The sequence below is a fragment of the Centruroides sculpturatus genome, unplaced genomic scaffold (genome assembly GCF_000671375.1).
Source record: "Centruroides sculpturatus isolate CEXI.00-Female unplaced genomic scaffold, Cexi_2.0 scaffold622, whole genome shotgun sequence".
In the NCBI taxonomy this organism is placed as follows: Eukaryota; Metazoa; Arthropoda; class Arachnida; order Scorpiones; family Buthidae; genus Centruroides; species Centruroides sculpturatus.
In genome coordinates, this window is record NW_019384842.1 from 115,693 (window position 1) to 138,200 (window position 22,508).

The 22,508-nt window shown below is 31.3% G+C and overlaps 1 non-coding gene across 1 annotated transcript; it reads right to left on the reverse strand.

Moving 5' to 3' along the window:
• Window positions 1-601: 601 nt before the first annotated feature.
• LOC111630337 lies at window positions 602-705 on the reverse strand. The gene has a single exon (XR_002757505.1). It is a non-coding gene; the product is annotated as a U6 spliceosomal RNA (small nuclear RNA).
• Between the last annotated feature and the right edge of the window lie 21,803 nt (window positions 706-22,508).

The following is a 22,508-nucleotide window of genomic DNA, read 5'->3' on the forward strand; positions in this document are numbered from 1 at the left end:
TTGCATGGAACCTTGATGCTTTTAAATAATTTTTTATTTAAAAAATAAAAATTAATCGTACGATAACTTTTTGTCATGTATTCGGAAACCCTGCGATTTTGAAAAAAGAGTCGACGGTTCCTTCTTCTGAATTTTCTTATATTCAGAAAGGTCTCATATTTAGAAGTCGAGTTATGTATCAGTATTAAATGTTTTGTATATACTTGGCCCACTTTCCATCTGAATCTTAGCCGCAGCTCAAAATTCTGCTTTGCTCTCCATCTTATCTAGTAATCATCTATTAGTCGAGTTCGTTTCGTCCAGAATGACTTTACGTCACTTTTTCGGCTTTTTTCATCGTAAAACTGAAGAGTTGACGTCAAACTGTTGTTAAATGTACACTTTTTGGACGAAACGAACGTAATTATTATTAATTTGAAGAAAATTTTAAATTAATGTTATAGATCGATGAGATTTTTAAAGTGTATTTGATGTTTGAAATAAGTTACGAAATTCGACAATGAATTTTGTTTGTTATAAGTTCTTTATTGTGAATAATGAAGTTTTAATAATCAGAAATAGTATTATTCAACAACATCGCAAATATCAAGACCGAAGAGTAAATAATAACGAACACTTGACGATTTTGCATATCGTCCTTGCGCAGGGGCATGCTACTCTTTTCTGTATCGTTCCTGTTTTAGGATTTGTACTACCGAAGTTGTATCAATTGATTATTAATATTCCTCAACACCAGATGTCACAGCTGCTCTCAGAACTTGGTAAATTCAATGTATACTTACATCGGTTTCTACACAGCGACACTGACTGCTGTCCAAACTGCGATGTGCGTGATGGAGTAAGGCATTATCTTTTGTCTTGTTTACTGCTGGAGGTTATAAGGAACGAGCTCAAACTTTATGTGGAAGAAGATAATCTCAATTGGCCATGTAAGCTGGAAATTTCAGTGTCGAGTAAAAAGTACTTTTCCTTTTTTCAAAGGATGGTGAAGCTTTACTTTAACAGAACATTAATACATAAATAAACGTTCATTGTTTGCTAACAATTAAAAGTATTAATTTCAATAAAAGCCAAGTGTTACGAGATGAATAATACATTTTGAATAGAATAAAATTAGCAAGAACCTAGTATTTTACACTACTCTATTATGCCTCTTTATTCGTGTTACATTTATAATTAATCTTCAGAAATACAATATGAGTGATGTATATATTAATTGAATAATTTTAATAAAAGTGTAGGTAAAGAATAATGTACCAAAAGATGAAAAAAATGTTATCTAAATTTGTTATAAATAGCGTAAAGTTTAAATTAATGAGGTGAGAGACGGGGCCACACGGCTGACCCATCGTGGGCCTGGCCGAACCCATAATGGGCTATCAAAAAGAGTCCTTCTTAGTGCCCCCAGGGCAGAAAGAGTTAAAAAAAGTATACTTCACTGAGTATATATGGAGTCAAAAAAAAGACATGTTACTGATGTTTTAGATCTAAGTAAACAAAGGGCAGGTATAATAGTTAGCGCTAAATTTTCATTCATATTCTACTTTTGATAGTGCAGAATATTGTATAAATTACGAAAATATGTAGAGATAATGTGAATGTTATAAGAAATGTACTTTTTCATATCAAAAGTAAAAAGCTATTTCATTTCAAATGCTATTTTTCACTATACTGACTGAAGTAAAATTGTATTACTAACTTTATGTAGTGTTAAAGTTAATAAAGTATTTTAAAAATAGTTTGTCTTTATATGGATTAAATTTCTATAGCTATTTAAATAATTCAAAACAGTTTCTACAAAAGTTACTACAATAGCACAATAGATTTCTAACAACATTTATTAAAAGTTACTTATGGAAATAAACAGAAATGTTAAATGGTTTTTAAGTCATTAATTACATGCTACTTTTTATGATTCAAAATATTCTCTGAAATACTTACCAATATCGTTGCATTTGATAACAACCAGGAGACAAGAATAAGTCCGAAACCGAACATTAAAGAACAAATTCCAGTAAATATTCGAATATTGAATATTATTTGCCCAAATATAGTTCCATAAGTAATGAAGCAGGTAATATAAAGGAAATGAGTATAAATTAAAGGAATCAGCCAATAAAAGGTTTCGTTGATCATTTGATAAGTTTCCCACAGTTCCGTGTGTTTTTCCATAATGATTTGTAATCGAGTTTTCAACAATCCCATTCGAATGTTTGTCTATTGTAATTCTTGAGATAAATTCGCAAATCTTTTCGACCATACAAATATACATAAACCAAAAATTAATAGGAGAGATGCGATATGTTAAATTTTCATCGATGTTAAGCCTAACAAATTTTGTTTAAATAATAATCGTCGCTATTGTATCGTTAAAAATTATTTTTAAATTATTTTATTGCTCACAAAACAAACAACCACTCATAATTAGAAAATTAAGTCTCGTTTAAATACTGGCCTCCCTTCAATGGTCGAGCCAGTGTTGCCGGCTAAAACATGCGAAAATTTAACAAAAATAATATTAAAGTAGCCAAGACATAGCCAAATATTGTAGCGCCACATCACTAGAGGACATTTGAAAGTTGCCGACTAGAACGGTCGGTTAACCGATGTGACGGTTAATCGATGCTCTACTGTATTTCCAGATTAAAAACAAGTAAAACTAATCTTTCTTATCTGTAATGGAGTAGTAATTCATTTCAGTAGACAAATAACGAAGAAATGCTAAACTTTAATTACCAATAACTTCATGTTTATTAATTTCACAAAATGCAAATGCATTTCCCTTAGAATAGACTCTCATCATCGAGCATAATGAACTTTTTTTCTTTGTTTCTGTTGGGTTCATCCGAAGATTTCAGCTACATAGGCTATTTTCTCCGAAGTTCTGCCGCCTAGCGGTTAGTAAAAGCGGCCCGTTTGTCCACAATGAACTTTAACAATTTTTGTTCTTTTACGCTGGGCGATTTTTTCCCAGCATGCATCTACATTCATTCCAGTATTCAGATTTATTACATTTGCTTATGCTACAATACAAAAATGTTCTATGATTCTTCTTTTGAACAATATTTTACTTTATCTAATATTTTAACATTATTCCTGTCTATTTTACAATTAAATTTATTAAAATGCAGACACCAAGGTGATTCTTGTCTTTTTAACCTAATAGCAGAAAAACAGTTAGTTTCTTTGATTTAGTCGATTTAAATTTACTTCTTTTCAACTTCCACTCGATCACCTTGTTTTTTGCTGGCTTTTGTAAATTTTCAGTTATTAGGGTGTTTTTCAGTTAATTATTCTTGTCTTAGTTTAGATCAATACAACACTCACTGTTACCCACTGCAAAAAGTCTGCACCTCTTGCATTGTTTTCCCTGTTCTTTCTCTTCCATAATCCCAACGAACTAGCAATTGTACAATACATTCTTCAGTGTAGTTACTTGTTTCAGTCATTGTTCATATTGTTTTATATGAAATAAACAACAAATAGAATACAGTCGACCCCCCTATAACACGGTAGATACGTTCCGTCTTTATGAATCGATTTCTTACGAGTCCTTCCCAATCACAGCCCAACACGTATGAAGTTTACGGACTATGGCTGTTTGAAATATTTTCTTTCATAAAATTAATCGACTTTAGACTAATTCGACTCAACATTTCCAAAATACGTATATTTGTTTTGGGAATAATCCATATAAACTACGCTATAAACAAAAAATTGTAGGATTACTTACCGAGTGTGCAAAGTTCGACGTCGCCATTGCTCAAGCTTGTTTTCGTCGTGGAGCAGCGTACTTGGAGCAGCGTACAGACCACGGTAGCGATTTCTGATAAGTTATTTTTTTGCGAAAACTTCGTTGTACTTTGGAGACATCATTAATATAAATTAATTTTTCTGGCCGTTGAATAAGAAATGTTTCTTTTACAAGAAATGTATAAAATTACAGTACTCTATTAGACTTACGGTATCTAATTTACATACTGTACAGACGATAGTAAACAACTTACTCGCCTAAACTCTCCATAGCGTGGCGCTGGACGGCGAAATGTATATATATAATTATAATAAAGTTACAATAAATTAAGTTAATATATAATTTTATATATACAGTACCTAATTTATATATAATTAATATATAATTATATGTACAGTACCTAATTTATATAGAATACTGTACAGACGATAGTAAACGCAATTTACCCGCCTAAATTCTCCGTAGCGTGGCGCTGGAAAACAGAAAGTAGTTCGGCTGCTCGATGACGTTTTACCGAATTATAGGAGGTTTTTTTACCATGTTTGTACGGATACCGTCGCAATTTTTTCGCCGTCTTATAGGAATCGTAATTATAGGAACCCATGTTATAGGGGGGTCTACTGTATACGTTTAGTTTTTTAACATATACCGGTGATGAGACTTTGTGTCCATTCTGTATGTGTCAAACTAATCCGAAGGGTTTTATACGAAATGTGATACATGCAGGCATGCTGCTATTATCGAGGTAGACAATATAAATATAGAACATTTTAATCTTCGGTTGCGGATATTAGAAGACGGAAAATTGCTCAAACTTAGACAAATTACTCATATCAAAATATTCTTCGTATAATTATAAAAAAGACTTTAAACTCTAAGTAATAATAATCAGTTTCTTATAAAAGATATATTTTCTTCATCAAAGAGTAAACACTGGTAGTATATAATGAACTTTATCAATTAATTGAGTAAATATTAATTTATATAATTGGATAGGCCATGCATTATGCAAATATACTTATATTAATGATTTCACAACCTCTTAAATGCACATTATCCCTTCCCACATAACACATAAATTATGTATAATCACTTACTTCTGACATTAGCATCAAGTTCTGCTTTTACTCATACAACAATACAGAGAGAACAATCATAAATGAAAACGCGCAATATTCAATAAAAAATAATAATTGTTTGAACTATCAAGTCAACTTCTATTGTGAATTTTACTAAATTTCTCTACATTCCATGCAACTATAAAAAAATTAAATTATAATAGCTCCTTTGCAAATTACTGTACAGTATTTTCATCAGAAAATTCATTTGCTTTAATATATTGAAAAACTTAGTTACGTTTACTCATTTATATTCTCATGCGATATTTAATATATAGATATTAAATATCGCATACTAATTAACTTTACTACATATAATTATCTCAGTAAATAAGTAATAAATTTTAGTCGAGAGGAGCTTTCCAATTAGTTCAACAAACAAAAGATTCTCTAATGATTTTCCAACCGTCGTACGTGTACAACATTCCCTCTTATATAAATAGTAAATTACTTATAATATCTTATAGCTGGCTAATATCAAGTCGCTCTTACAATAATATCTGAAAGACAAAATCAATCGTAACTGAAGATAATATTAGAAAACTTCCAATAGTTCATACAATATAAGAAGAGTTTTTAATATTTTACAAAACCATATCGAGGAAAAGCATGAAACGTTGCCCATTATACTTATTTGGTCCTATTTTCTCTACTGTAAAAGTATTTGGAATTGATTTGCTCGATTCGTGCCAATGTGTGGAGCCACAGAACAACAGAAGAAGGAAAAGTTGGGCAAAATATTTCAAATTATATGCGAATTTAGTTGAAGTCTTCCTTTGGTTGAAAAATGTAGAATTTATCTTACAAATTTTAATGCCCGATTATTATTTTCGTCGAGTGATTAAGATGTATAAAGAGTATGCCACTTTAACTTCGTTGATTCTTTTATTCATTTCTGTCTATATTTCTGTACAGTTTAGCATGGTAAAGAGAAGAAAATTGAATTTGCATTACTCGAAATATAATTACGAAGAGGAATACAAAATTGCAAACTGTATCGAAATGAGTTTAGTTGCATATTTAAGCCTCCTGTTTTTCACTTCCTTGATATTGTCATTAACATCCTCATTAACACTTTACTCCGAAGTAAAAAAATACAATGGAAGCGACTTCGAAGCAATAGCATCTTCAATAAGTTCTGAAATATGGCATCTGTATGTAGCAGGACACATCCTATCTCTTCTTCTAGTTTTTGGCTTATGTATATTTGTTTGGTCGAAGAGACTTGTGAATTTATCCGAAGAATTAAAAGAGACAAACACTCGAATGAGCGTGTTGACAGACCGGTTACAGGACATTATGGAACAACACACAGAATTATGGGAAGTTTATCAAATGGTCAACGAAACTTTTTATTGGCTGATTCCATTAAATTACATTTATTTCCTTCATGTCACTTGTTTATTTACTTATGGAGCTATTTTTGGACAGATAAATTTCAATATTCGAATAATTATTATGATTGTTTCTCTAATATTTGATATTGGATTTATTCTTGTAGCCTGGTTACTATCGAATGCAATGCTAAAGGTTAGTATTAATATCTACTTCATTTGAAAAATAATGTAATTTGTTAATTTGTGAATGAAATGCGTGACGAATTAGAATAATAATTTATAAATTGACGTTTCGTAGTACAGTGGGTGATCGGTTAACGAACATAATCCGTTCCAAGACTTTGTTCGTTATCCGAATTCTTTGTTAACCGATCACCTATCGTATTGTGTAACGTATAATTTTCCATTTGTGTACGTTACGTTTGCAGTAATCATTACTCTATAAATAAAAAAAGGATCGCAAATATTCATATTATAATATTCCTTTTTCGTTGCTGTAATATCATATGCTATCTTATAATGTGATATGCCTTTGTTTTTTAATTAATTTATGCAATCAAATTAAATAAAATAATATAATTAAATATGAATATTTTATAAAATCTTCAGCAGTGAGAGTTGCGTAACTTATTCGATTATTATAAGCTTTTACTTAAAAAATAACTTTTATATTATTAAGAAAAAAATAAAATAAAATTGTGTATGGCGTCATTCTTCATGATATGTTGTTATAAAAAGTTTTATATTTTTTATTATTATATTATGACGAAAAGCTTAACTTGAAGGGTAGGGACGAGTTTTATAAAATAGTATAAATGTTAACAAAGAATAAGATCGTTATTAAATCCTACCCCTATCGAGATCTAACAGTTAAACCTTTCTATCTCCTTACCCTCTCGACTTTTCTCTACCAAAATTAAATAGCATTAATGCCCCTTATACTTGAGCCGCCGTGCCTAATTTTGTTTCTTAATCTTTACCCCATTCCGAGATATTAAACGAAATAGAAGCTATCACTCACCCATACACACACATACACTTTCACGGAAAGTTGTAGATTATTTTGGTCAGGTGGTCTCAAAACGTAGAGATTTACAAATAATTTGGACGGTTAAATTTGACACAATTCCAACACTTTTTTTAATGTATAAATAACAGCCGAAAAGTAAGATATTAGTTTACATGTAAACATTGTTAACATTTCAGATACACGACGATTTTAGTTCAATTTGTAAAATGTATTGCGCTAATATACGACCAGAATTCAAGTTCAAGGTGAGCTTAAATACAATTTAATTAATATTTTGTTGTGAATTCATCTTATAGTTTACTAACATCTCACATTTTGGAGTAGATAATTGGTTTTATGAAAAGATTCAAAGGATTGCCAATGGGAATCTCTGTTGCCGATTTCTTCTTTATCAAGAGAAACTTCTTGATAAGGGTATGTATGGAATATTACGAATACTTTCTTGAAAGTAATTTGTTTTTATTTCTTGCAGGTGGTGAGCGCTCTTTATTCCATTTTCAATTCTATGGTGCAATTGAGCGGCGTTTTGGACAATAACAGGAAATGCTCAAGAAGCTCTCTACGAAGTAATAATACGTACAATTAATTTCTATTGTTGTTATGCTCTAATTTTGTCCTATTAAAGTTGAGCAAAGGTTAACCTGAATAAAGAATAACAACGCTAGAAATACAATATCCTTGTCCATAAAAAAATTAATTATTAATTTATATGCCAATAAATAACCGTTGAAAATAGACATTTTTCTATTTAACTAAAGAAATTTTAAAAAACCATACGAGTTCAAATTATTCTGAATGGAAAACAATACAATCTCTGTGGTTATTTAAGGAAGTGAAAAAAATAATAAATATTTTTTTACAATTGTGCACTTTATTGGAAAGTTTATAGAAATAGTTTCTTAAAGAAAGCATACGTTTAGCATACGTTGTTGCTCATGCAATGACAAAAATGGACACAGTAAAGCCTAGTACTTCGAATTTATGTCATTCTCGGAAGACGTTCGAACTCCGAATCTTTCGAAGTATGAGATACTTCTGAATTTAATTATTCAACATATAGTTTCGATTTGATAAGGAATTATAGGTCTTACAAACAAAAGTGAACTTCTTGCACCTTGCAAATTCAATTCGCAGTGTTATGGAATTTCTTTTCTTATGAAATTTATTTATATTTACAATTTCCTACGATCCTGTTTCATCATGTTTTATAGAAAAGTTTACGAAAGTCAATTAATTTCTTTTAAATGATTATCAAAATTCATTAGAGACGTCACTGAATTAAAGACCAATACTCCACCAATCCTCCAATTCATTAGACACCAATCCTCCACCGTAAATATCACAACGCATTTAAATTTTCGTTCAGTTCGTTATATTTTGTGAAAAGTAAATTAATAAAACAAAATATGTATGATGAATCAAGAAACCGAGATTTAAATGAGAAGTTATTCTTAAGAAGATCCAATTAAACTACATCCAGTTTCAGATTGACCATGGCAAGGTTTAACGAAAGATCTGTTCCAACTACGTGGCTTTCATTCAGACTTTTGTGATTTCTTAGTTATGAAAGACATTACAATAGATACTGTTATTGACAGCCGGTTTGATACTTTTGCCATTTCATTCTTTACTGATAACTGACCACAGTACATCGTCCTCAGTTCAACGAATTAGCTGATAGATATGTCCAGACTGTCGAGCTATTTCTGAAAAAGAGCAAAGCACACAATTCACATACTTACTTTTACCTATCACTAACGCAAACACGTGAAAATCCACGCCCTTAATCTATTTTCAGCAGTTTATTTTTTGGAAGACTTAGAAAAACTCTATTGTCTATTGTTTCTACGAACACATCTAGACCTACCAGTGACCGAGTGGGTAGTTGATCGAATACATTGATAGACCCACCTTGGTCGTGGGCTTGCACCTTACCTATGGTCTGGCCACATTAAGTTTTCCCGGTTTTCTTCACGTTGCTAACACTTAAATCATGTTGTAATTACTGCATTTTAATTATGAATTCACCACAGTAACTTCTAAATAATTAATATGTAAAAACACCTTGTACTGTACGTAACTGTTACTGATGCAATATATTTCATGTAATAATGGCTTGTCTATAATTTATTAATGTATACGACGTAAACAAATTAAAATTTTAAGTAGAACATTTAATTTATATATTTGCAGCGCATAGCGGTAAAAATATAAATGTGCAAGTCAAATAAATAAAGCTGACAAGAAATCTTACACACTTCCTGGACATTCATAGAGGTTAAGAGAATATAACATCTGGGTCCATCTGTTATTGGATCTATTAAATTCATTTACACGCGAGATATAACCCGACTCCAAACTTCTCTCTCTCACTTACTTTATAATTTCTAAAATGTAATAAAATCATTGATTCATAGAAGTATTCCTGCCAAATTTCAAAATTGGTCCGTAGGGTTTTGGGACATAAAAAAAACTCTGAAGAACAACTAAGAAAAACTACCGAAAAATCGCCAGGAATTTTTCTGAAGGTTGTCCGTCTAGATAATATGTCCGGCCTTGTCCCTCACCATCCAGCAGAACTCAAAAGGCCTCGCTAAAAAGAGGCCCTCTTAGTGCCAACATAGCAAAAGGAGTTTAAAAAGTCCTGAATCAGCCCTGCAAATGAATCAAACGTTATTGGAATTTGTACTGTAATAGCGGATGAGCTTAACGTTGCTCGGACAAAAAATAACAGCAGCAAAGATTAAGATTGTTTCGCACTTCTAACTCCTGTAATATATTATAGTATTTGATTTATATTTATAAACGTTATCTTATTTAAGAGTTCATCATACCTAGTGCCCAATTTAACACATTTTAAAAATTGTGTACAGTAGATTAATAAAGAATTTTTAATATGTGTTAGATTGGTCATTCGGTGCGATAAACCCTTACGTACGATAACCTTTATAGTTCTTGCCCGTTTTTACAGGGTTTTATTTTTAAAACGTTACATTTACAAAATCAAAAATTATTAAATTACGTAAAAGATTCTTAATTAGTATACTGCAAGAGTCTTGAAATTCCTGGAGTGTATGTGTAGTATTTATTCCAGTGTTATAGATGTGGAGTTTCTTTATGAAGGCGCTGGTGACTGCATCTCCTGGGACATTTAACAGAATAACCTTACGTTGTTTGGCTGCCAAGTATCTGATTTTTAATTTATTCATTAATGTTTTTGCTGAGTTTATGGTAGCCACTATTTTGTCGCTGTCATTCTTTGTATTTAACTGAATGCAAACACCGTTATTCCTAACTTTTCTGAGAGCTTTAACTGAGATTCCTAACTGGCTAGGTTTTGTTTGTAGTGAGAGTTTGTCTTATTACGTCCTGATTGATATTAATTATTTCTTTTGGAAAAACGAGAACCGCGTGTATGCAAGCACTGAACCATGTATGTTTTTGTACTGTTTTCTGGATAATTTTAATCTTTGTTGTGCAACACCAGCTTAGGAGGAGATCGGTAAACTAGTCGGAATGGTGTTTTTTGCAATGTCCAATATTTTGTTGACTTTGCTATCAATGAGAAAGCCGATATTCTCGGAAACCTTCTGTTAAATCCGACAGACATTATCAGCTATCAGCTAAAGATTTCGAAACTGCTTCGCTAATTAGACTATTTAACATACCAACATCATTGTTGCTTCATCAGTGAACCAATGCTCGCATAGTGTCGTCTGCTAATATATACAAATCATTAGCAGCTTCGTAAATTTTAGTTCTGTTCGCTATCCGAACAGCAGAGTTGCCATCTTCTGGACAGTTTCCCAAAATAATGTCCAAAACCTCCCTAAGCATTTTATGGACCGATGAGACATCCGAGCATGAACTCCCAGCCCCAGTGTTTCCAGAACTAAAGGGACACGCCATCTAGAGAGACCCTTAATTAAACTACTTAAACTACCTTCAAACTAATAACTTATAACTTAAACCAAGGGAAAAATCAGGAAAATCGAAACCCGAAAAACTCGAAAACTACTTGACTGGGAAAAACCAAAATTATAGCAGAAGCTAAACACTCGAAGTCCTCACTAACTACAAAAAGAGAATTATCTAACTTAGACCTAAACTAAGACAAGACTAATTAACTGAAAAAAACACCCTAATAACTGAAAATTTACAAAAGCCAGCAGAAAGCAAGGTGATCGAGTGGAAGTTGAAAAGAAGTAAATTTAAATCGACTAAAGCGAAGAGACTAACTGTTTTTCTGCTATTCGGTTAAAAAGACAAGAATCACCATGGTGTCTACATTTTAATTGTAAAATAGATAGGAATAATGTTAAAATATTATATAAAGTAAACTATTGTTCAAAAGAAGAATCATAGAACATTTTTGTATTGTAGCATATGCAAATATGATAAATTTGAATACCGGAATGAATGTAGATGCATGCTGGGAAAAATCGCCTAGAGTAAAGAAGAGAAATTGTTAAAGTTCATTATGGACAAACGGGACGCTTTAGCTAACCGCTAGGCGGCAGCACTTCGGAGAAAATAGCCTATGTAGCTGAAATCTCCGGATGAACCCAACAGAAACAAAGAAAGTAAGTTCATTATGTTCGATGATGAGACTTTATTCTAAGCGAAATGCATTTGGATTTTGTGAAATTAATGAACATGAAGTTATTTGTGATTAAAGTTTAGTATTCCTTTGTTATTTGTTTGTCTACTGAAATGAATCACTCGGAGTCGTATAAGAAAGAGTAATTTTACTTGTTTTTAATATGAAAATAATCTTATTTTTAGGATTTACAAAAAAAATTAAAAATATTACCAATTCCATTCTAAATTACCAATTCAAATTCTAAATTTTGTGAAGAAACAGTTAGTTTCTTTGATTTAAAACCAAACAGAAACATCTAAGCAGTAAAACAAATACTGACTAAAATGGCAAAAAAAAACAGCAGGAATAAAAAAAATTAATACAGCCCAAGAAAAACAAGTACGNTGGAGACATCATTAATATAAATAATTTTAATCGCCGTTGAATAAGAAATGTTTCTTTCACAAGAAATGTATAAAATTACAGTACTGTATTAGACTTACGGTACCTAATTTACATACTGTACAGACGATAGTTAGCGTAAAATCTCCGTAGCGTAACGCCACGCTGCAAAAAAAAATATATAATTATAATAAAGCTACAATAATTTAAGTTAATATATAATTATATATACAGTACCTAATTTATATATAATTATATGTACAATACCTAATTTATATATAATACTGTACAGACGATAGCAAACTCTCCGTAGCGTGGCACATGACAGCGGAAAATAGTTCGGCTGCGTAATTATAGAATTTTTTTTTTACCTTTTTTTACAGATACCGTCGCAATTTTTTCGCAGTTTTATAGGAATCGTAATTATAGGGACCGTAATTATACGGGGGTCTACTGTATTACTTTTCCAACAAATATTTCTCAACAAGCAAAATCGGTCCAGTGTTTCCGAAGTCATTATATTGGAATTCGTACAATTGACAGTAATAGAACTTTATTTTCGTCGTATAACTATTTTTTAATATGAAGTTCACGGTGATGTACTAATTATATTTCTAATAATAAATTATGGTAATCGTTTGCTGTTTTTACGTGAGATAGATAAGTCTGCTTTATCTAAGGGTAAACAAATACAGTACAGTTTATCAATTAGTTGAGTAAATATTCGTTTACATAACAAGATACGCATACCTTCCTGATTGATGTACACGTATAAAGACATAAAAATTTCTAATTGTAGAAAATTGCGTAAAATCTGTTTAGCTTATGATTTTATCTTGTCCTGATACTGGCCTTAGTACCATAATTAATGCTTTTGCCGCTAGATTCACGTTTTAATAATAAAAATAATCACAAGTGAAGCAGAAATTTTAAAATTTTAAAAAGGTGAACTAAAGTGATTTTATCTCAAAAATATTCTGAGTAACATATAAGTATAACTTCGAACACTATGTACAAAGAAAAATTATAATTTTTTGATTGCAATTATATTGTCAGTAGTAAGAAAATAAAATGAAGTATTGTCCATTGTACTTATACGATCCTATTTTCTCTTCCGTAAAAGTATTTGGAATAGATTTACTGGATTCCTGCGAATGTCTCGAGCGGAAAAACAAGACGAAAAGAAAATGTTCTCTGTCCACGTGTTTAAAATTTTATGCAAATTTCCTGGAAGTATATCTCTGGCTGAAAGCGCTCGAATTTTTTCTGCAGATTCTAAGACCAGACTATTATTGTTTTCGATTAATAAAAATATATAAGGAACATTCGACTCTAGCTTCGTTAACTCTTCTATTTATTGCAGTGTATATTGCACTACAGTTTAGCATTGTCAAAAGGAAATCATTAGATTNTGGCGTCATTCTTCATGATATGTTGTTATAAAAAGTTTTATATTTTTTATTATTATATTATGACGAAAAGCTTAACTTGAAGGGTAGGGACGAGTTTTATAAAATAGTATAAATGTTAACAAAGAATAAGATCGTTATTAAATCCTACCCCTATCGAGATCTAACAGTTAAACCTTTCTATCTCCTTACCCTCTCGACTTTTCTCTACCAAAATTAAATAGCATTAATGCCCCTTATACTTGAGCCGCCGTGCCTAATTTTGTTTCTTAATCTTTACCCCATTCCGAGATATTAAACGAAATAGAAGCTATCACTCACCCATACACACACATACACTTTCACGGAAAGTTGTAGATTATTTTGGTCAGGTGGTCTCAAAACGTAGAGATTTACAAATAATTTGGACGGTTAAATTTGACACAATTCCAACACTTTTTTTAATGTATAAATAACAGCCGAAAAGTAAGATATTAGTTTACATGTAAACATTGTTAACATTTCAGATACACGACGATTTTAGTTCAATTTGTAAAATGTATTGCGCTAATATACGACCAGAATTCAAGTTCAAGGTGAGCTTAAATACAATTTAATTAATATTTTGTTGTGAATTCATCTTATAGTTTACTAACATCTCACATTTTGGAGTAGATAATTGGTTTTATGAAAAGATTCAAAGGATTGCCAATGGGAATCTCTGTTGCCGATTTCTTCTTTATCAAGAGAAACTTTTTGATAAGGGTATGTATGGAATATTACGAATACTTTCTTGAAAGTAATTTGTTTTTATTTCTTGCAGGTGGTGAGCGCTCTTTATTCCATTTTCAATTCTATGGTGCAATTGAGCGGCGTTTTGGACAATAACAGGAAATGCTCAAGAAGCTATCTACGAAGTAATAATACGTACAATTAATTTCTATTGTTGTTATGCTCTAATTTTGTCCTATTAAAGTTGAGCAAAGGTTAACCTGAATAAAGAATAACAACGCTAGAAATACAATATCCTTGTCCATAAAAAAATTAATTATTAATTTATATGCCAATAAATAACCGTTGAAAATACACATTTTTCTATTTAACTAAAGAAATTTAAAGAAAAACCATACGAGTTCAAATTGTTCCGAATGGAAATACTACAATCTCTGTTGTTATTTAAGAAAGTGAAAAAATAATAAATATGTTTTTTTACAATTGTGCACTTTATTGGAAAGTTTATAGAAATAGTTTCTTAAAGAAAGCATACGTTTAGCATACGTTGTTGCTCATGCAATGACAAAAATGGACACAGTAAAGCCTAGTACTTTGAATTTATGTCATTCTCGGAAGACGTTCGAACTCCGAATCTTTCGAAGTATGAGATACTTCTGAATTTAATTATTCAACATATAGTTTCGATTTGATAAGGAATTATAGGTCTTACAAACAAAAGTGAACTTCTTGCACCTTGCAAATTCAATTCGCAGTGTTATGGAATTTCTTTTCTTATCTCGACTTTTTCGACAAATTTATTTTATATTTACAATTTCCTACGAGCTTGTTTCACCATGTTTTATAGAAAAGTTTACGAAAGTCAATTAATTTCTTTTAAATGATTATCAAAATTCATTAGAGACGTCACTGAATTAAAGACCAATACTCCACCAATCCTCCAATTCATTAGACACCAATCCTCCACCGTAAATATCACAACGCATTTAAATTTTCGTTCAGTTCGTTATATTTTGTGAAAAGTAAATTAATAAAACAAAATATGTATGATGAATCAAGAAACCGAGATTTAAATGAGAAGTTATTCTTAAGAAGAGCCAATTAAACTACATCCAGTTTCAGATTGACCATGGCAAGGTTTAACGAAAGATCTGTTCCAACTACGTGGCTTTCATTCAGACTTTTGTGATTTCTTAGTTATGAAAGACATTACAATAGATACTGTTATTGACAGCCGGTTTGATACTTTTGCCATTTCATTCTTTACTGATAACTGACCACAGTACATCGTCCTCAGTTCAACGAATTAGCTGATAGATATGTCCAGACTGTCGAGCTATTTCTGAAAAAGAGCAAAGCACACAATTCACATACTTACTTTTACCTATCACTAACGCAAACACGTGAAAATCCACGCCCTTAATCTATTTTCAGCAGTTTATTTTTTGGAAGACTTAGAAAAACTCTATTGTCTATTGTTTCTACGAACACATCTAGACCTACCAGTGACCGAGTGGGTAGTTGATCGAATACATTGATAGACCCACCTTGGTCGTGGGCTTGCACCTTACCTATGGTCTGGCCACATTAAGTTTTCCCGGTTTTCTTCACGTTGCTAACACTTAAATCATGTTGTAATTACTGCATTTTAATTATGAATTCACCACAGTAACTTCTAAATAATTAATATGTAAAAACACCTTGTACTGTACGTAACTGTTACTGATGCAATATATTTCATGTAATAATGGCTTGTCTATAATTTATTAATGTATACGACGTAAACAAATTAAAATTTTAAGTAGAACATTTAATTTATATATTTGCAGCGCATAGCGGTAAAAATATAAATGTGCAAGTCAAATAAATAAAGCTGACAAGAAATCTTACACACTTCCTGGACATTCATAGAGGTTAAGAGAATATAACATCTGGGTCCATCTGTTATTGGATCTATTAAATTCATTTACACGCGAGATATAACCCGACTCCAAACTTCTCTCTCTCACTTACTTTATAATTTCTAAAATGTAATAAAATCATTGATTCATAGAAGTATTCCTGCCAAATTTCAAAATTGGTCCGTAGGGTTTTGGGACATAAAAAAAACTCTGAAGAACAACTAAGAAAAACTACCGAAAAATCGCCAGGAATTTTTCTGAAGGTTGTCCGTCTAGATAATATGTCCGGCCTTGTCCCTCACCATCCAGCAGAACTCAAAAGGCCTCGCTAAAAAGAGGCCCTCTTAGTGCCAACATAGCAAAAGGAGTTTAAAAAGTCCTGAATCAGCCCTGCAAATGAATCAAACGTTATTGGAATTTGTACTGTAATAGCGGATGAGCTTAACGTTGCTCGGACAAAAAATAACAGCAGCAAAGATTAAGATTGTTTCGCACTTCTAACTCCTGTAATATATTATAGTATTTGATTTATATTTATAAACGTTATCTTATTTAAGAGTTCATCATACCTAGTGCCCAATTTAACACATTTTAAAAATTGTGTACAGTAGATTAATAAAGAATTTTTAATATGTGTTAGATTGGTCATTCGGTGCGATAAACCCTTACGTACGATAACCTTTATAGTTCTTGCCCGTTTTTACAGGGTTTTATTTTTAAAACGTTACATTTACAAAATCAAAAATTATTAAATTACGTAAAAGATTCTTAATTAGTATACTGCAAGAGTCTTGAAATTCCTGGAGTGTATGTGTAGTATTTATTCCAGTGTTATAGATGTGGAGTTTCTTTATGAAGGCGCTGGTGACTGCATCTCCTGGGACATTTAACAGAATAACCTTACGTTGTTTGGCTGCCAAGTATCTGATTTTTAATTTATTCATTAATGTTTTTGCTGAGTTTATGGTAGCCACTATTTTGTCGCTGTCATTCTTTGTATTTAACTGAATGCAAACACCGTTATTCCTAACTTTTCTGAGAGCTTTAACTGAGATTCCTAACTGGCTAGGTTTTGTTTGTAGTGAGAGTTTGTCTTATTACGTCCTGATTGATATTAATTATTTCTTTTGGAAAAACGAGAACCGCGTGTATGCAAGCACTGAACCATGTATGTTTTTGTACTGTTTTCTGGATAATTTTAATCTTTGTTGTGTTATCCCTAGCAGCAACACCAGCTTAGGAGGAGATCGGTAAACTAGTCGGAATGGTGTTTTTTGCAATGTCCAATATTTTGTTGACTTTGCTATCAATGAGAAAGCCGATATTCTCGGAAACCTTCTGTTAAATCCGACAGACATTATCAGCTATCAGCTAAAGATTTCGAAACTGCTTCGCTAATTAGACTATTTAACATACCAACATCATTGTTGCTTCATCAGTGAACCAATGCTCGCATAGTGTCGTCTGCTAATATATACAAATCGTTAGCAGCTTCGTAAATTTTAGTTCTGTTCGCTATCCGAACAGCAGAGTTGCCATCTTCTGGACAGTTTCCCAAAATAATGTCCAAAACCTCCCTAAGCATTTTATGGACCGATGAGACATCCGAGCATGAACTCCCAGCCCCAGTGTTTCCAGAACTAAAGGGACACGCCATCTAGAGAGACCCTTAATTAAACTACTTAAACTACCTTCAAACTAATAACTTATAACTTAAACCAAGGGAAAAATCAGGAAAATCGAAACCCGAAAAACTCGAAAACTACTTGACTGGGAAAAACCAAAATTATAGCAGAAGCTAAACACTCGAAGTCCTCACTAACTACAAAAAGAGAATTATCTAACTTAGACCTAAACTAAGACAAGACTAATTAACTGAAAAAAACACCCTAATAACTGAAAATTTACAAAAGCCAGCAGAAAGCAAGGTGATCGAGTGGAAGTTGAAAAGAAGTAAATTTAAATCGACTAAAGCGAAGAGACTAACTGTTTTTCTGCTATTCGGTTAAAAAGACAAGAATCACCATGGTGTCTACATTTTAATTGTAAAATAGATAGGAATAATGTTAAAATATTATATAAAGTAAACTATTGTTCAAAAGAAGAATCATAGAACATTTTTGTATTGTAGCATATGCAAATATGATAAATTTGAATACCGGAATGAATGTAGATGCATGCTGGGAAAAATCGCCTAGAGTAAAGAACAGAAATTGTTAAAGTTCATTATGGACAAACGGGACGCTTTAGCTAACCGCTAGGCGGCAGCACTTCGGAGAAAATAGCCTATGTAGCTGAAATCTCCGGATGAACCCAACAGAAACAAAGAAAGTAAGTTCATTATGTTCGATGATGAGACTTTATTCTAAGCGAAATGCATTTGGATTTTGTGAAATTAATGAACATGAAGTTATTTGTGATTAAAGTTTAGTATTCCTTTGTTATTTGTTTGTCTACTGAAATGAATCACTCGGAGTCGTATAAGAAAGAGTAATTTTACTTGTTTTTAATATGAAAATAATCTTATTTTTAGGATTTACAAAAAAAATTAAAAATATTACCAATTCCATTCTAAATTACCAATTCAAATTCTAAATTTTGTGAAGAAACAGTTAGTTTCTTTGATTTAAAACCAAACAGAAACATCTAAGCAGTAAAACAAATACTGACTAAAATGGCAAAAAAAAACAGCAGGAATAAAAAAAATTAATACAGCCCAAGAAAAACAAGTACACCTCTGAAAAAAGCCGACCAACACAGGCAAGAAGCAAGCAGAGGAACTTCATTAAAGAAAAACAGACAGGCGACAATGGATTTTTATATAAGTCTACAATATTTTCCAAATTGCTGCCCAGTAACTGACGTTAAGCTATAAGAGTAAAGGTCTGATAATACACTCCTTTTCCAACAGATGTTTCTAAACGTACAAATTTGGTCCAGTGTTTCAAAAATTAATTACATCGTGGTTCGTATATTCTAATCGCATAATTATTGCTTATTATAATGTTATTCGTGTAGTGCTACTAATTATATTTCTAACGATAAATTATGTTAATTGTTTACTCGTATGATAAATTTGCTATATCGAATAGCAAACACATATGTAATTCATTTTACCAATTACTTGAGTAAACATTCCTTTACAAATCAAGATACGCATACTATACACATATATAAAGACATTTAAATTTCTAATTATAAAAAATTGCGTAAAATCTGTTCAGCTTTTGATTTTACCTTGTCTTGATACTTGCCTTGATGCCATGAATAGTGATTTTGCTGCTAGATTGTCTTTGCTCTTTTTTGTTCGCTTACGTTTTAAGAATAAAAAATAATCACAAAGCAGAAATTTAAAAATTTTCAAAAGATAAATGTAAGGTAATTTTATTTCAACGATATTTTCAGTAACTTAAAAAACTTCGAACACGTATAGAAAAGAACCATGATTTGCAATTATATTATCAATAGTAGGAAAATAAAATGAAGTATTATCCGTTGTACTTATACGATCCTATTTACTCTTCTCTAAAAGTTTTGGAATAGAATTACTGAATTCCTGCGAATGTCTCCAGCAGAAAAACAAGACGAAAAGAAAATGTTCTCTGTCCACCTGTTTTAAATTTTATGCAAATTTCCTCGAAGTATATCTCTGGCTAAAAGCGCTCGAATTTTTTCTGCAGATTCTAATACCAGACTATTTTTGCCTTCGCTTAATAAAAATATATAAGGAACATTCGACTCTAGCTTCGTTAACTCTTCTATTTATTGCAGTGTATATTGCACTACAGTTTAGCATTGTCAAAAGGAAATCATTAGATTTGCATTACTCGAAATTTGATTACGAAGAGGAATACAAAATTGCAAATCGTATACAAATGTCATTAGTTGCAAGTTTGTCTTTGGTATTTTCGGGGTGGTTAGTAATGTGCTTAACGTCCACGTTAGTACTATACACCGAGATAAAGATACAAAACGGAAGCGATTTTGAAGCAATGACATGTTCTATTAATCATACAATATGGCTTTTGTATGTAGTGGGACATATCGCATGTCTTTTATTAATTTTTGGTTTATGTATATTTGTATGGTCGAAAAGATTTGCGAATTTATCTGAGGAATTACAAGAAACAAAAATTCGAATGGGATTGTTGAAAACTCGATAACAAATCATTATGGAAAAACACACGGAATTGTGGGAAGCTTATCAAATGATCAACGAAACCTTTTATTGGCTGATTCCTTTAAATTATACTTATTTCCTTTATATTACCTGCTTCTACACTTATGGAACAATATTTGGGCATATGAAATTCAACATTCGAATATTTACTGGAATTTGTTCTTTAATGTACAGCTTCGGACTTAATCTTGTCGCCTGGGCCGTGTTCAGTAACGCAGAACACTTAAGTTAGAATTCTGAGTGGCTTAGTGGGCGGAGCTAAGAATACATAAAAGAAGCTAGTGGTGGGAGGAGTCAAGCAGTAGTTAGAAACGAGTTCAACATCGCAGCATAACTAGACTTAGCAAGAATTTTGCGTTACTGAACACGGCCCTGGTTATTATCAAATGCAACGATATCCGTAAGTATTTCAAGGAATATTTTGAGTCATAAAAAGTAGCATGTAATTAATGATTTAAAAACCATTTAACATTTCTGTTTATTTCGTTAATTATGAGTAACTTTTAATAAGTATTGTTAGAAAGCAATTGTGCTATTGTAGTAACTTTTGTAGAAACTGTTTTTAATTATTTAAATAGCTGTAGAAATTTAATCCATATAAACACAAACTATTTTTTAAATAAATTATTAATTGTTGATAAATAAAAAGTATTAATTAACTGTAACACTACATAAAGTGCGTAATACAATTTTACTTCAGTCAGTACAGTGAAAAATAGTATTTGAAATGAAATAGTTATGAATTTTTTATATGAAAAAGTACATTCCTTATAACACTCACATTGGCTCTACATATTTTCGTAATTTATACAATATTCTGCCATATCAAAAGAATAATACGAATGAAAATTTATCGATAATCTATTATCCCTGTCCTTTGTTTACTTAGGCCTAAAAGTTTAGTAACATGTCTTTCTTTGACTCCATATATACTCAGTGAAGTATAATTTTTTTTTAACTCTTTCTGCCCTGTGGGCACTAAGAAGGACTCTTTTTGAAAAACCATTATGAGTTCGGCCAGGCCCAATATTGGTCGGCCGGGTGGCCCCTGTCTCTCACCTGATTATTTTAAACTTTACTCTATTTATAACAAATTTAGATAACATTTTTTTCATCTTTTAGATACATTATTCTTTATATACAGTTTTATTTAAAATTATTCAATTAATATATACATAACTCATATTATATTTCTGAAGATTTATTATAAATGTAACACGAATAAAGAGGCGTAATGTAGAAGTGTAAAGTACCAGGTTCTTGCTAATTTTATTCTATTAAGAATGTATTATTCATCTCGTAACACTTGGCTTTTATTGAAATTAATACTTTTAATTCTTAGCGAACAATGAAATTTTAGAAAACATTATAAGAATATGTTTATATACAGTAGTCTTCCAAAAGATATCGTATCAAAAAATCAAACCAACTGCCATACTTTTGATTAAATTATGTAATTCGGTTAATTAATTTATAGCATAGTTATAGTGTAAAATTAAATCGTTGGTATTCATTATATTTTTACAATTTCATAATTAAACGAGTAAATATTTATTGTGACTATGTCACAACACAGGGCTGCAATTTTTAATCATATTTTTAATTTATTTAACTTAAAATATGTGGTCTTCACCTGAAATTAGTAATGGCTTGCCACTGTAAAGTATATCATACTTTTCTTTTAACAATAAAGTCGTGCTGCCCATGTATATAACACCTCTCAGAAAAAAAAATGTTTGAATTGAAATAACATGACTTCCAGTTGGCAGCGGTGAATATAGAAAGACAGACGCACAAAAAGACAAACGACAGTGAAAATTTACAAATCTACAATTTTTTCAAATTGCGGCTCAATAACAGAAGTTAAGCTATAACAGTGACAGTCGGATAATATACAGTCGACCCCCCTATAAGATCATAGATACGTTCCATTCTTTAGGAATCCGATTTCTTACGACTCCTTCCAATCACAGCCCGACACGTGTGAAGTTTACGAACTACGGCTGATTGAAAGGTTTTCTTCCATAAAATTAATCGATTCTAGACTAATCCGACTCAACATTTCCAAAATACGTATATTTTTT